We start from the raw sequence: 14581 nt of genomic DNA, 5'->3' as shown, positions 1-14581 counted from the left end.
CCCATGGTTCACGAACTAGGACGTAACTACAGTAGCCCATGCCATGAACCATTTATATTTAAGTGTCAGAAAACTTTCTCACACTATATGATGGATGCTTTGTTACACTCCTCCGAAGCGCGTGGAAATGAACGGTTCGCTGAAAACTAGCTGAGGTGATGAGACTAAGAACTCTAGCCACCTAACATGGCGTGCTCGCATTTAATTCAGGTGGCTTTGAAGATATTTATCGTTGCAGTACAGAGCGGTAAATTTACTACCTCAAGGGGAACACGGACTTTCGGGGTAATAAAGAAAGAAGATTAATTCCAGTCTCGAATTGGCAACTCTCCCGGCTTCTCAGATTACATCCTGCTACGAAACACGACAGTCTTTGACAAAGCGTCAGATTTTGACTGCAACAGAGCAGTGTGTCCACTATTTTCTGTAAAACAATTACAGTATGATAGTGGTAACTCTAAGATATTATTATTATTATTATTATTATTATTATTATTATTATTATTATTATTATTTACAAATTTCTTTAGGTCACACCGACACAGATAGGTCTCATGGCGATGATGGGACAGGAATGGGCTAGGCGTGGTAATCAAGCGACCGTGGCCTTAATTAAGGTACAGCCCCAGTATTTGCCTGGTGTGAAAATGGGAAACCACGGAAAACCGTCTTCAAGGCTGCCGACAATGGGGTTCGAACCCACTATCTTTCGAATGCTGGATTTTGGCCGCAATTAAGCGACTGCAGCTATCGAGATCCGTATTATTATTATTATTATTATTATTATTATTATTATTATTATTATTATTATTATTATTATTATTATTATTATTATTATTATTATTATTTGCTAGTTGCTTTACGTCGCACCGACACAGAGAGGTCTTATGGCGACGATGTTGTTGTTGTTGTTGTTGTTGTTGTTGTTGTTGTTGTTGTTGTTGTTGTTGTTGTTGTTGTTATGCAGTTCTTATGCAATAGCTCGGGGAACCGAAGAAAAATAGGCACAATGCAAATATTTTTACTCAAATTCTAATAGAAGAATTCAAGGGACTGGCAGTATACGGTAGATCAAGCAAATCCGTTTACATCGTAGGCAGTGTGGAAAATCGTACTTAGGATTCTTTTTCGGAACAAAACACCGATATTGTAAGCAACTTGCGACCTAAATCGAAGGGGAAAAAAATGATGTTCTTCTCTTGGAAGAACGAAGGTTAAGAAATTTAAAGGTCTGTGAAAGACATCTTGCAAACCTAATGCTATCAGGCTGGGAGAAGAATGAAATGTTACCAAAGGAGGTTGAACAGTGAAAATGACATAAGTCTAACACAAATAAAAGAGTTACGACCGATGATCTATTTTGCAACCATTAGGCTTGAAGGTCAGGGCCCACAACCACTGTAGACTTGAACAACAAACCCGACGACAGGATCCTGTAACCTCTTCATCCACGAACTTGACACATATATCCTTCTCTGCTGAAGTGAGTACCTTGCTATTGCAACGACACGAGTGCTTGAGCAAGGCTGGATATTATATGGAAATGTTTCAAGGATGTGCAAGAATACAATGAGATTCTGCTTTCCGGTTTCTTGCTAGAGCGAGTTGAATGGCCTTTGTGAGCGTTACTTCCTGGGCTACCAACATGTTTTTAACACTATCTTCTTATTATCAAAGTAGTTGTTCTGGCTGTATGTGTCGTCTTCGTCATCGTCATTTCATCCTTATCACGACGCGCAGGTCGCCTACGGGGATCAAATCAAAAGACCTGCACCTGGCGAGCCGACCTTGCCCTCGGACACTCCCGGCACTAAAAGCCATACGCCGTTTCATTTTTTTTACATGGATACTTTCAGCTATTAGGTCATGTTGTAAACATTGTGTCTTATTATTATTATTATTATTATTATTATTATTATTATTATTATTATTATTATTATTATTATTATTATTATTATTATTATTATTATTATTCTTTTTCATGGCTTTTCTTTTCTTTTCAGTTATTTTGGATTCGACATTTCATGTAGATTTGGTCAGTCTTACTGTCGGATGTCCTTACTGAAGCCTCCCTATGTGGAGGAAGGTATTCACTATTTTCTGTTTCTATAGTGGTTGGTAGTGTATTGTGTGTGCAGTGTAGATAAAAATAAGTTTTGAAGTTCGTGAGACTTGGGGAGATAGCTGCAGTCGCTTAAGTGCGGCCAGTATCCAGTAATCGGGAGATAGTGGGTTCGAGCCCCACTGTCGGCAGCCCTGAAGATGGTTTTCCGTGGTTCCTAGGCCTGCGACGTAAAGCAAATAGCAAAAAAGAAAGGTGGGGGGAGAATTTCTATTTCAACCTATTGTTGTCCTTCCAATTACTTACCCGATACCCTAATTTTTTCAAATCTTTCTTCGTGGCTGTTTTGTCCCTACGAAGATTTCTAGGTTCTATTCCGCACACTTTCTATGATGCCAATGCTTTGGCATGATCTGTATAGCGAATTCCATTTGGACAATCCGGAACCTGCCTGATTCAATGTATTAAGTGTATCGTTTCCTTACATCGAGGGGATCTCAACTTGAAACTTAAGGTTGATGACCACAGGACCCCTACCTGAATCTGGCATTACTACCACGTACTTTTCTCGGCCTCCTCACTTTCAGCTTTCCTATCTGACTTCGCTTGTTGAACTCTTGTTCTCTTCCGATCCCCAAGGAATTAAGATTTCTGAGGCTTAGGATTTCTGTCACTTTCACGCCCTTCGTGGTATTTCCTTCATTTTTCCGATACTTTCATTCTTCGAGGGGTGGTAAATCTTCCCATTTTTCCAATGATTAGCGTCCAATGGATGATTCTCTCGTACTTCCTCCCCCTGTGGGGGTGGGGCGGTAGAATAACATCCACGGTATCACCTGCCTGTCGTAAGAGGCGACTAAAAGGGGCCCCACGGGCTCTGGACTTGGGAACTTGTTGGCGACAACGGTGCCCTTAGCTGAGTCCTGGCATTGCTTCCACTTACTTGTGCCAGGCTCCTCACTTTCATCTATCCTATCCGACCTTCCTTGGTCAACACTTATTCGTTTTCGACCCCGACGCTATGGCTAGGGAGTCTTTCATTTTCACGCTCTTCGTGGCCCTTGCCTTTGTTTGGCCGATACCTTCATTTTTCGAAGTGTCCTATCTCTTCCATTTTTTTCTCTCCGATTAGTGTAATGAAGAGGATGGTTGCCTAGTTGTACGTCCTCTTAAAATAACAATCATCACCACCACCAACACTACCACCACTCTCGCATTTCCTCAAAAAAGAAAAACAATAAAATAATTCATTATCAGGGCGAGTTAAAAAAGTGAGATTTAGTCCATGTCAGAAGAGACAATGCACTCTGCACAGTTTATCTAACAAGAGATGGATCTGGACAGAATATGATTTAATATTTATTTTATCTTATGGCTTTTAGTGCCGAGAGTGTCCGAGGACATGTTGGGCTAGCCTGGTGTGGGTCCTTCCATTTGACGCTCAGGAGTAACCTGCGCGTCTAGATGTGAGATGATGATGATGATTTACGGAGAGGATGAAGCCTGGTGTGGTGGCGGTGGTGGTGGTGATTATTGTTTTAAGAGGAAGTACAACTAGACAACCATTCTCTATACAGCACTAATTAAAGAGAAAAAACATAAGGGATCCGACACTTCGAAAAAATGAAGGTAGCGCCCGAAGGAAGACGAGGGCCACGAAAGGCGTGAAAATGAAAAACTCCCTAGGCCTCAGAAGCCTAATACCGTTGGAGTCGGAAAAGAACAAGAGTAGACCAAGGGAGGTCAGATCCAGGACTCAGTCCCTCTGTGGGTGCGGACGCTCAGAAGGCCAGCGCCTCAACCGTCTGAGCCACTCAGCCCGGCAGTGTACGTCTATTCTTGCAATTTGTTCATGTATTATGTTGTTTGTACTACATTCAGTTATATAAAATTCAAACCGGGTAGCATTTATATTAATCTCCACATACGCATTGCCAAAAGTCGCCGGATAGCATTATTTAAAGATGACGAACCTCACTGTCGGCTGCTCTGAAGATGGTTTTCCGTGGTTTCCCATTTTCACACCAGGCAAATGCTGGGCCCATACCTGAATTAAGGTTACGGCCGCTTCCTTCCCACTCCTAGGCCTTTCCTATCCCATTGTCGCCATAAGACCTATCTGTGTCGGTGCGACGTAAAGACAATTGTAGAAAAATATTAAAGGTGACGCCACCAACCCGTAACGTCTTGGAAGTGCCCAGACCTGTACCAGGCGTGATGTGACATCTCCAGAGTGAGTTTGAACACCGGGCAAGCTGATCGTGGCAGGGCGACGTGAATTATCGACTTTTGGATCGAATGAATGGAGCATTCCATTATCGAAGCTGTGCGGACAATTAACATTCCTCGAGCGACGGCGTCACGTGTGTATCGGGAATACTTCATGGAAGGCATTACCACCCACAGTGAGCTGAGCAGTAGCCGACCACGGATCGCGATTAGCGACGTCTGGCTAACACACTGGCTCAAATCACATACACATTCAATGCATTCAATGCAGATTGTACTAGAGACGTATCCAGCAGATCAGTGCAGCCAGTGGCGGTGGGCTCCCAGGAGCACATGAGCACGTAAACACCCAATTCTACCGCATATTCATGCATTCATGGATGCCGGTAATTCAAAATTGTTTCCTATTTTTTTCTTTTTCGACCTGATTTAGTCAATCGATCGAAAGCATTCGACTCATATCGAAGCTCTGTTACACTGACAGCTGTTCTTTTCGACTGACAATGCCAGGGAGTACACTGGAGATATTGCTACGAGCCTTAAGACTATACGCATGCGCATGGAGATAACGTCATGGTTTATGCACAGATATATTCATAAGCGAGGAGCACGGTAAGGAATGTGCCTTTCCGTCTACAACCATCCTCAAACCAGAGATAGTACTTCAGTTGACCGCAAGGGTCCGCCAGCTCCCCTGTTACTGCTGGCCACAGCTCCCAAAGTTACTATTGCATTACATCGCCGGAAGATTTCGCTAGTAGGTATTTCAGAACAGGTTTTCGTAATCACGGGAACAGAAATCCAGAGCCTCAGCCAAAACCTGAGCGACTCAGCCCGGCAGTCGTAATTTTAGTTTTCTTGTACACTCACAGATTAGTCTCGGAAAATGCATCCTTGGTTATAAGGGTTCCACCATATTATGAGAAGAGAAGCAATCATACAAGGATCGTTTAGTGAAATGATTTAAGTAAGTGATTTTGTACTTATGTGCATTCTACTTTGGTATATTTGAGACGTGAACACAAATTTCTTTGTGAACCCCCTGAAAATTTGGTCACGAGCCGCCACTGAGTGCAGCGTTCTTTATTATCAGTGGGATATGGGAGAAGGTGGTGGTGATTATTGTTTTATGAGGAAGTACAACTAGGCAACCATATAACTAATCAGAGAGAACAAATGGAAGGGATCCAACACTTCGAAAAATAAAGCAAGACAAGGGCCGCGTAAGGCGTGAAAATGAAGGACTCCCTAGTCCTCGGAACCCAATACCGTCAGGGTCGGAAAAGAACAAGTGTTGACCAAAAGAGGTCAGATAGGATACATGAAAGTGAGGAGCCTGACACAAGTGGAAGCAATGCCCATACTTGGCTAAGAGCTCCGTGGTCACCAACCTACGCTCCCAAGTTGAGAGCCGCTGGAATTGGGATATGGAAGCAGAAGACCCATCAGGCTGCCCTTGTTAACACCACGACACTGGACAAAGCGTATCATCCAGGCGCGTGACGTTCCTAATTGGAGGCTGGAGGGCTGGCAACATGTAGCTGGGTCAAATGAATCACTTCCACTTGTTTTGAGCTGATGGTAAGGTCCAGATATGGCGCAGGCCCTATGAAGCCCTAGACCGCTGCTGTCAACAAGGACTAGCGCCTAGTGACAGGATCGTACTATGAACCAAACACGAAACGCGCATGCTCGCTTCCATGGTCTACCACTAGCTGAACGAGACCGCGCTAATGTAACTGTTGGGAGTTAACAAGTGCTATTATCTTAAGGTGACTATCGTTATTCGCTGGTTTTATTTCGTTTTGATCGTTTCACTTTATTTTTTTTTTCTTTCATTGTTGTTCTTGTTCTGTCCTGTTGCATTTTGTATGGTTTTGTGAATAAGAAGATAGGCAACCTACTGTGTAAGTTCAATATGTTTATTTGCTCTGAGTGTGGTAGTGTGTACGAAGCAAGAACTATTTTGCGGAGGCATGTAAAACAGAAATATCCTCAGAAACTGGAAGAGATAGCGCCAAACTCACGGAAACCTATGGGTAGTGGGATTCATACCTGTACCATATGTAATAAAACTTTTGTTCAGCAGTCGTGTCTGAAGTGGCATCAGAGCAACCAGCACTCTGATACTGCGTGTTCTTAATTGGTTCTGTATGAGTTGCGCCGAGTAAAAGTTGCGCCGTGGAGATTCCCCACCGGGAGTAGAAGTGGTTTGACAGCTGTCTTAAGCATCTGCTACCTGCGCTGCACCGCAGGGGGTTATTTCCAAATTCAAGGAATGTCTGTGAATATCTGTAGTACTGAGATTTTGAAATTAATATATAAAAAATATTGTTCACTCTATCTTTTCTTTTTGCTAGTTGTTTTACGTCGCACCGACACAGATAGGTCTTACGGCGACGATGGGACAGGAAAGGGCTAGGAGTGGGAAGGAAGCGGCCGTGGCCTTAATTAAGGTACAGCCCCAGCATTTGCCTGGTGTGAAAATGGGGAACCACGGAAAACCATTTTCAGGGCTGCCGACAGTAGGGTTCGAACCTACTATCTCCCGAATACTGGATACTGGCCGCACTTAAGCGACTGCAGCTATCGCGCTCGGTATTCACTCTATCAATGTTGGTTTCTTGCACATTTAGAAAACCTGCATCGTATTTATATCAGTGGGTGAAATGTGTATAACTACTTAGTTTGACTTAATTTAAAAACCAACTGTGGAAACATGGAATCAATCTCTCAGTCTTATGAAGAATATCCACAGCCTGTTTGTAGCTAACTGACAGGGTCAGGAATAGAATGAATGGAGAATGAAATACCGCTAAAGGAAAAAAATACTGCCGAATGAGAGATCTGACGTGCTTTTGGGGACAAAGATTAATGGATGGCAAATGAAATGTAGCGAATTTGTTGAATAAAGAATGATCAGTGAAAACAGAAAAAAAAACTGTCTCACCCTACGTTTCCCCGACATGCGTCCCTTATGAAGTGATAGGGTTCAAGAATGAACCATAGCTACTGCCAAAGAAAGGAAATTGTGTGCCCTGGCGAGGCCTGTCGCATTCCTCTGGGTATAAAAAATTAATAAATGACAAATGAAATTGTTTCAAACAATGATGCTGATATAAATATGAAGAAATCAGAAATAATATTTTGAACGCCAGCTTTGTCCAGCATAAACGCTATCTAAAGTGATCGTAGATTTAACCCCCGGAGCAGTGATGGGAAGCCTACGTTCCATCAGCGTCATGAAGAAGCTTTTTTTTAATCTTAATAATAACTGAAATTTACAGTTTTCCGTCGCAAATGTTCATTCTATCAACGTTGTTTCATTCCCTGTGAAATTCCCAAACAAGACCTCTAGTTCCTAGAATGATTAATGACCACGGCGCAAGTTTTACTGATTTTAACACGGCGCAACTTTTACTCCGCGCAACTCATACGACACCTCTTAATTAGCCTTGTATTTTTTAAATTCTATTTTGTAGGTAATGTGAGCATAAAATATCATGTTCACTTTCTTTGAGAAATTGTGAGTGATCGTTTCCAAAGTTCACAATTGAATCGTTTGTTGCAGAAACAGCACTTCTCCACTTTTTGACACTGTATGAGTTATTAATACTGCCATGATGAATGCACGAAGGGCTACCATTTTGTGCAGAAGAAAACACGTCTACCATATATCTCTGCCTATCAGTCGCTAATGAAAGTTTCCGTTTTGTGCAGAAAGAACACTTATCCTGGAGAGGTGTTGTTTTTGCTTCAAACCAGCCCGCTTTACAAAGTAGTTGTGTCAGTTCTTTCAGTTGAGTCGCTAGGAAGAGGTGTGAAAAGAGATGCAAAAGTCGCGTTTCATATAAATCAATTTATGGAGTTTCAGTATGAGGCAAATCATGTCTTAGGAAAATACTATTTTGATGGACTGTGCGTTCATACTTTCAAGTTGCTTATTTCTGCAACCCGTCTCCCTGTGTTACCAACTAGACTTGCTTATCCACAAGGCTGTGTTCCATTAAATGAAAAGAAATTAGCAGACATAAAGAAGTTGGAATCTTACAAACCAGAAGAACACCATGAGTTTTATAATGAACTGTTTGGATGGACAAGATCAGCGCAATAGAAGTGAGAATTATTGTTCAAAGATAACAGACTTACATGTTATTTGTATTATATTGTGTTGTTTTGTTTTGTATATATATATATATATTGGACTTTGGAAAGGGACATAAAATGAGTATTCTCCTGTTTATTTTTCTATACAATGTGGTCTAATCATAATATGCGCAAATAAGTAAGTCTTACAAATAACTATTAAATAATGGGTTTAACACTGTATTTCCTCAGTACAAATAAAGTTTCTTTTGAAATTGAAATGACGTTAAAATCAATGTTGGACTTCCTTATATTCTCATTAATGGTGTTTGTTGCAGAAACAGCACGTCTCCACCATTTTCAACAAAGACTGTAAAGGAATGTATTGGACTAATTCATACAAACAACCTATCTGTCATAGTCATTTCAACAGTAGAACAAGCATAATAAATATCGGAAGGATAGAAATGACATTACACACTACAGACAGTTTTTCCTGTTTTCTGAACAATTTGGTACATTGGAGAAGTGTCGTTTCTGAAACAAACGATTCAATTGCTTGTGTTGCTTGCTGTCTTCTGAGTAAATTCCCTTGTGCTCATTCGTCAGCTTGAAAACACTAAGTATCTGTACTCTAATATATGGAATATTACCAACGTCACTTATTCCGTAGACTGTATTGCTTTTTATTTCTGTTCCCTTTTTGCTGTCGTAATGCGCGCCTGTATCATGCTGGTTCTCGTTACTTGTCTACTGTGTTACGCATGCTCACATTGGAAGAGGTTCAGAGTACGGGACTGTCTTTAGGCACCGTAGAGGCTGCTGGTAGCTCCATAATGGTGTGGGGTGTGCTCATGTGGCATGGTCTGGATCCGCTGATCGCTGACCAGTCACTGGTGCGTTGAAGTGATCACTTGCAGCCCTTCATGGACTTCACGTGCGTATCCCTACAACGATGAGATATTCCAGCAGGTTAATGTACCGTGTCATCACTGTCATCAGGCCCGAGTTGTACAGAATTTGTTCGAGGTGCAGTTTTGGAAAGATTTAACGAATGCTGTAGCGACCGCGTTCGCCTGATATGAACCTTGTCGAGCATTTAATGGACGTGGTGGTGAGATCCATTCACACCCAAGGCCCTGCACCTACAAATAGCAGGTAGCTGTGAGTAGCTGTCCAAACAGCATGGGTCAGAATCTCTCCACGGATGTTTCTTCCACGTGTGGAATCGTTGCCACGTCGAGTTACTGCACTTAGCCGAACGTGGTGGTGGGGTGGGCGAAACGATATTACATCCCTATCCTAGACTGAATTAGAAGAAAAACATAAAGATAAAAGTGCATGTGCAAAATTTCTTTACGCCTACCCTACAATTAGTCAACCGATTGCTAATTCACGATATCTATATATTAAATTTTTTTATGACAACTAAAGTCAGTCAGTCCGGCCATTATATCCGGTCGATTTCCTTAATTTTTTAACTGAAAGGTATTCATGCACAGATTTGTCATCAGGTACTATAAATCACTTAACTTCCGCCTTCCTCAAATTATTTGATTTTTTTCAATTTTTTGTCTTTCTGAAACAATCATATCTTTGGTTATAATTGAGGTACGGAGTTCGTTTTGGCCTAAGAACACTCAGTGGGTCGAGTTCTTTCATTTCAGCTTTTAACTATTCAAATTGGTTTGTTCTGAGGAAAGTTATGAGTGCACATTAAATTTGACGTCTCATTTCTTCAACATTTTTCTCACTGAAGCAATCGTTCTAATAGAGGTACGCAATTTGTTTTGGTCTAAAAACACTCAGTGGAACAAGCGCTTTCTTTTGAGGTAATAACTACTTAAATTGGTAGATTCTGAGAAAAGTTATGAGTACATTTGTCTCCATGACGAAGATCTTTGAAGGACTTTTTAACAGTTCGGCGCGTAGTGTTGTTCCAAGGAACGTTTAATTCAATTTCTTTCTTTGTGTGATGTATTTTCAAGTGGTTTTTTTTTTTTTTTTTTTTTTTTTTTTTACAAAATATTACATTCTATTACCACAGTATATCATGTGCTTTATTTCATTAACTGGAAACTTTGCCAATACATCCGTGAGGATAGTAACGAACAACACCATACTTTGTACATTGCGGGCGGAGCTAGCAGAAACTGCTAGTATCCCTTAAAGGAGAGAGAGAGAGCAGCACCATCATGATGCATGAGCAGTTTGTATGGAGCCCATTCCTATAAGTTTACATACGGCTGTCGCTCACTGTCAGAGGTGAAATTCAGTCAGTTAAAACCAGCAGTAATAACATTTGTGTTGATAATGGACGGGAGCTGTCTGGGCTGTTATAAAACCTCGAAGCCGAGTGGAGAAAATGAGAGCCGTTTGGGATACAGCCGTTCGTGGATGTGCCAGTATATGGACCGACATGAGGCTGGCTCATTAGAACCCCTTCAAATACCACCGGACTGAGCCGGGATCGAACCCACCCGTTTGGGCTCAGAAGACCGGCGCTCTACAGTTTGAACTACTAAGCCACGCTCGAAAACTAGAATCGCCCACGTCTGTCTCCTTCGAAGTGAGCAGTCTTGTGTTCTTGTTGTGATGCTCTACCCCGCATCACGGCCCGTGGTGACTTACCTGTTTGGTGAATGACCGACAGGTGAAATACTAACGCAGGAGTATAGCCCACCCAGTACAGTACAAGTGTACAGGAATAACCTGAGGTGGAAAAGCTAGTCCTGTGCCAACTACTTCCAGCTCCTCCGTAAAGGAGAAGTTATGGAAAGCGCCTTCTAGCAATTGAGTTATCCCCTTTCGGCATGGGTTAACCTGTCAAGTACAACTAGGCAACCATCCTCTTTAAATAACACTAATCAGAGGTAAAAAATGGAAGGGATCCGACTCTTCGAAAAATAAAGGTATCGGCCAAAGAAAGGAAAGGGCCACGAAGGGCGTAAAAATGAAAGACTCCCTAGGATTCGCAAACCTAATACCGTCGAGGTCGGAAAAGAACAAGAGTTGACCAACAGAGGTCGGATAGAATAGATGAAAATTAGGAGCCTGGCACAAGTATTTGGAAGGAATGCCAGGACTCAGATAGGGCCCCGTGGTCGCTCCCAAGTTGAGAGACCCTGGAGACTCTTTTAGTCGTGGGTGTTAGTTCTACCGCCCCCACCCACAGGGGGAAACTGAGTAGAGATGGGCTCGATTCCCTTCAGCCATCCACGAAGTGGTTTTCCGTGGTTTACCACTTCTCCTCCAGGAAAATGCCGGGACGGTCCCTAAAGCCACAGCCGCTTCCTTCCCTCTTCCTTGTCTATCCCTTCCAATCTTCCCATCCCCTCACAAGGCCCCCGTTCAGCATAGCAGGTGAGACCGCCTGGGTGAGGTACTGGTCCTCCTCCCCAGTTGTCTCCCACGACTCAAAGTCTCACGCACCACGACACTGCCCTTGAAGCGATAGAGGAGGGATCTCCCGCTGAGTTCGAGGGAAAAACCAAACCTGGAGGGTAAAACGATTAAGAAAGAAATATTATTATTATTATTATTATTATTTATATTATTATTATTATTATTATTATTATTATTATTTTTTTTTTTTTTTGCTAGGGGCTTTACGTCGCACCGACACAGATAGGTCTTATGGCGACGAATTATTATTATTATTATTATTATTATTATTATTATTATTATTATTATTATTATTATTATTATTATTATTATGTCCGACTCGTTGGCTGAAAGGTCAGCGTACTGGCCTTCGGTTCAGAGGGTCCCGGGTTCGATTCCCGGCCTGGTCGGGGATTTTAACCTTCATTGGTTAATTCCAATGGCCCGGGGGCTGGGTGTTTGTGCTGTCCCCAACATCCCTGCAACTCACACACCACACATAACACTATCCTCCACTACAATAACACGCAGTTACCTACACATGGCAGATGCCGCCCACCCTCATCGGAGGGTCTGCCTTACAAGGGCTGCACTCTGCACACGAAATTAAATTATTATTATTATTATTATTATTATTATTATTATTATTATTATATGGATGGAGTCATTTACTTCTTTTAGCTTAGGCCAGAACGTAAAAAAAGTTGTTAATGGCCTAACGTTGCTCTAACACAGGGCCTCTCAAATGCCCAAAATCTCACGCGTGCAGATCGAGGCGCAAGAGCTCCGTGCACTGTGCATCGGTGCCGCTCGGCATGGCTCGGATCAACGCTTCGTCTTTGGGCTACTTGGCTAAGCTCGGCTCTACTCGGCTACACTCGGCTCAACTCAGCCCGAATTTGGAGCGCTACGGCGCAAGTGGGGCAGAGGGAGACAGGCAGAGCGAGCGAGACAGGCGTGAGGAAAGAGAAAGTAAGCGCTATTGCTCCAAATCGAGGAGTGAGGGATCTGCACTCTGGTCAACCAAGCCAAGTCGTCTTTTGCACCGTGCACAGTGCCTGCACCAGTTATATATTGGTGTTCTGTGATGCACCACGCGCATGCACCCTGAGAGGCCCTGCGTCTAGCACATGACGATCTTCGGTGACGTAAAGACCAGAAAAATCTATTATTGGGAAGATACCAGCCGCATTCTTATTTAAGGTGTCGCCCCAGCATTTGGTTGGTGTGAAAATTGGAAACCACGGAAAACCTATCTTTCAAGCTACCGACTATGAAGTTCGAACATAGCATCTCCTGAATGCAAGCTCACAGCTACGTGTTCCGAGCAACGCAGCCAGCTCGCTCAGTGGGAGAACAAAATGTAGCGTCCTCTCAAGATACCAACTCTCCACGCTTGGTTTCCCTCTCGGACTCAGCGAAGGATCCCATCTCTATCGCCTCAAGTGCAGTGTCCTGGAGAGCGAGACTTTGGGTCGTGATGATACAACTGAGGTGGAGGACCAATACCTCGACCAGGCGACCTCACCTGCTATGCTGGAAAGGGCCTTGTTAAGGGGGGGGGGGTAAGATCGGAAGGGATAGACACGGAAGAGGGAAGGAAGCGGCCGTGGCCTTAAGTTAGGTGCCATCCCGGCATTTGCCTGGAGGAGAAGTGGGAAACCACACAAAACCACTTCGAGGATGGCTAAGGAGGGAATCAAACCCACCTCTACTCAGTTGACCTACCGAGGCTGAGTGAACCCCGTTCCAGCCCTCCTATCACTTTTCAAATTTCGTGACAGAGCCGGGAATCGAACCCGGGCCTCCAGGGGTGGCAGCTAATCACACTAACTACTACACCACAGAGGCGGACGGGGATTATTATTATTATTATTATTATTATCATTATTATTATTATTATAAGGAAAAATCTCTGATACGTTGTAAGAGTAAATGTGGTGTGTCTAAATGAAAATTAAACGAAAATAGTGTCAAATAATGTAATTCTACTCACGTGTTATTTAGAATGCAGAGGATTAGTTCTTCTTCGCTGAATGTTTGCGCGACGACTGACGCACTGACTGTACAGTATGTACCGTTGTCTGTACCTTGCTAAACAGTGGTAAAATGATGCAAGGTCGGCCTAGCTCACTTGCTAGGGCTTCCTTGCGCAACAAACAGAGCTTCCTTCCCTCACATTACCTTGTAACGAAATGCAAAGTAAAACAAAAGAGAAATTATTACAACAGAGGGATTTCGTAATACGAAGGGGGTGAGGGAGGATGTCTGTCCGGCTTCTTGGTTCAATGGCCAGCGTAGTTCAGAGGGTCCCGAGTTCGATTTCCGACCGGGTCGGGTGTTTTAACTGCATATAAGGTTAATTCCTCTACTTCAAGGACAGGGTGTTTGTGTTTGTCTCTTCATGTACAGAATAGCACATCACCTTCAAACCACCACAGAAACACGCAATAGTTCATACATTTCTCTACGTAGGTTTGGCTTCAGGGAAGACATCCAGCCGTAAAATGGCCTGAATGCATTCAACGATCCGACACCAGGTAATGGTGAAAGGCTAGAAAGAAGAAGAAAATAAGGAGAGGGAGGGGGGAGATAGCTTAACTATTCGAGTCCCAACCTGACGGCCTCAGGTTCGAATCCCGATGAGTTCGAGTTGGATTTTTTCTAGGAACCCCATTTGCTGGCAGGAAGAGTATCCGGTCTGAACTCTGGACAAGTCCTAAAACTGAACCTGGTAGCGTAAACATGAGAAGACGGTGTCGTCTCCTGTAGGTAGGGGCGGAATAATAGCATCCACGGCATCCCCTGCCTGTCGTAAGA

General features: G+C 43.0%; 1 protein-coding gene across 2 annotated transcripts in view; it reads right to left on the bottom strand.

Annotated features, from left to right (window-relative positions):
• LOC136880952 (formin-2) overlaps positions 1-13847 on the bottom strand; it is a 351200-nt gene extending 337353 nt beyond the window's left edge. For both annotated transcript variants that reach the window (XM_067153494.2, XM_068229198.1), the window contains exon 1: positions 13758-13847. The gene's annotated coding sequence lies outside the window, so the exon portion shown is untranslated. The remainder of the gene's footprint in view (positions 1-13757) is intronic.
• Positions 13848-14581: the final 734 nt, after the last annotated feature.

The sequence above is a fragment of the Anabrus simplex genome, chromosome 9 (assembly GCF_040414725.1).
Source record: "Anabrus simplex isolate iqAnaSimp1 chromosome 9, ASM4041472v1, whole genome shotgun sequence".
NCBI classification, from domain to species: domain Eukaryota; kingdom Metazoa; phylum Arthropoda; class Insecta; order Orthoptera; family Tettigoniidae; genus Anabrus; species Anabrus simplex.
This window is presented reverse-complemented; position numbering and strand designations above follow the sequence as displayed.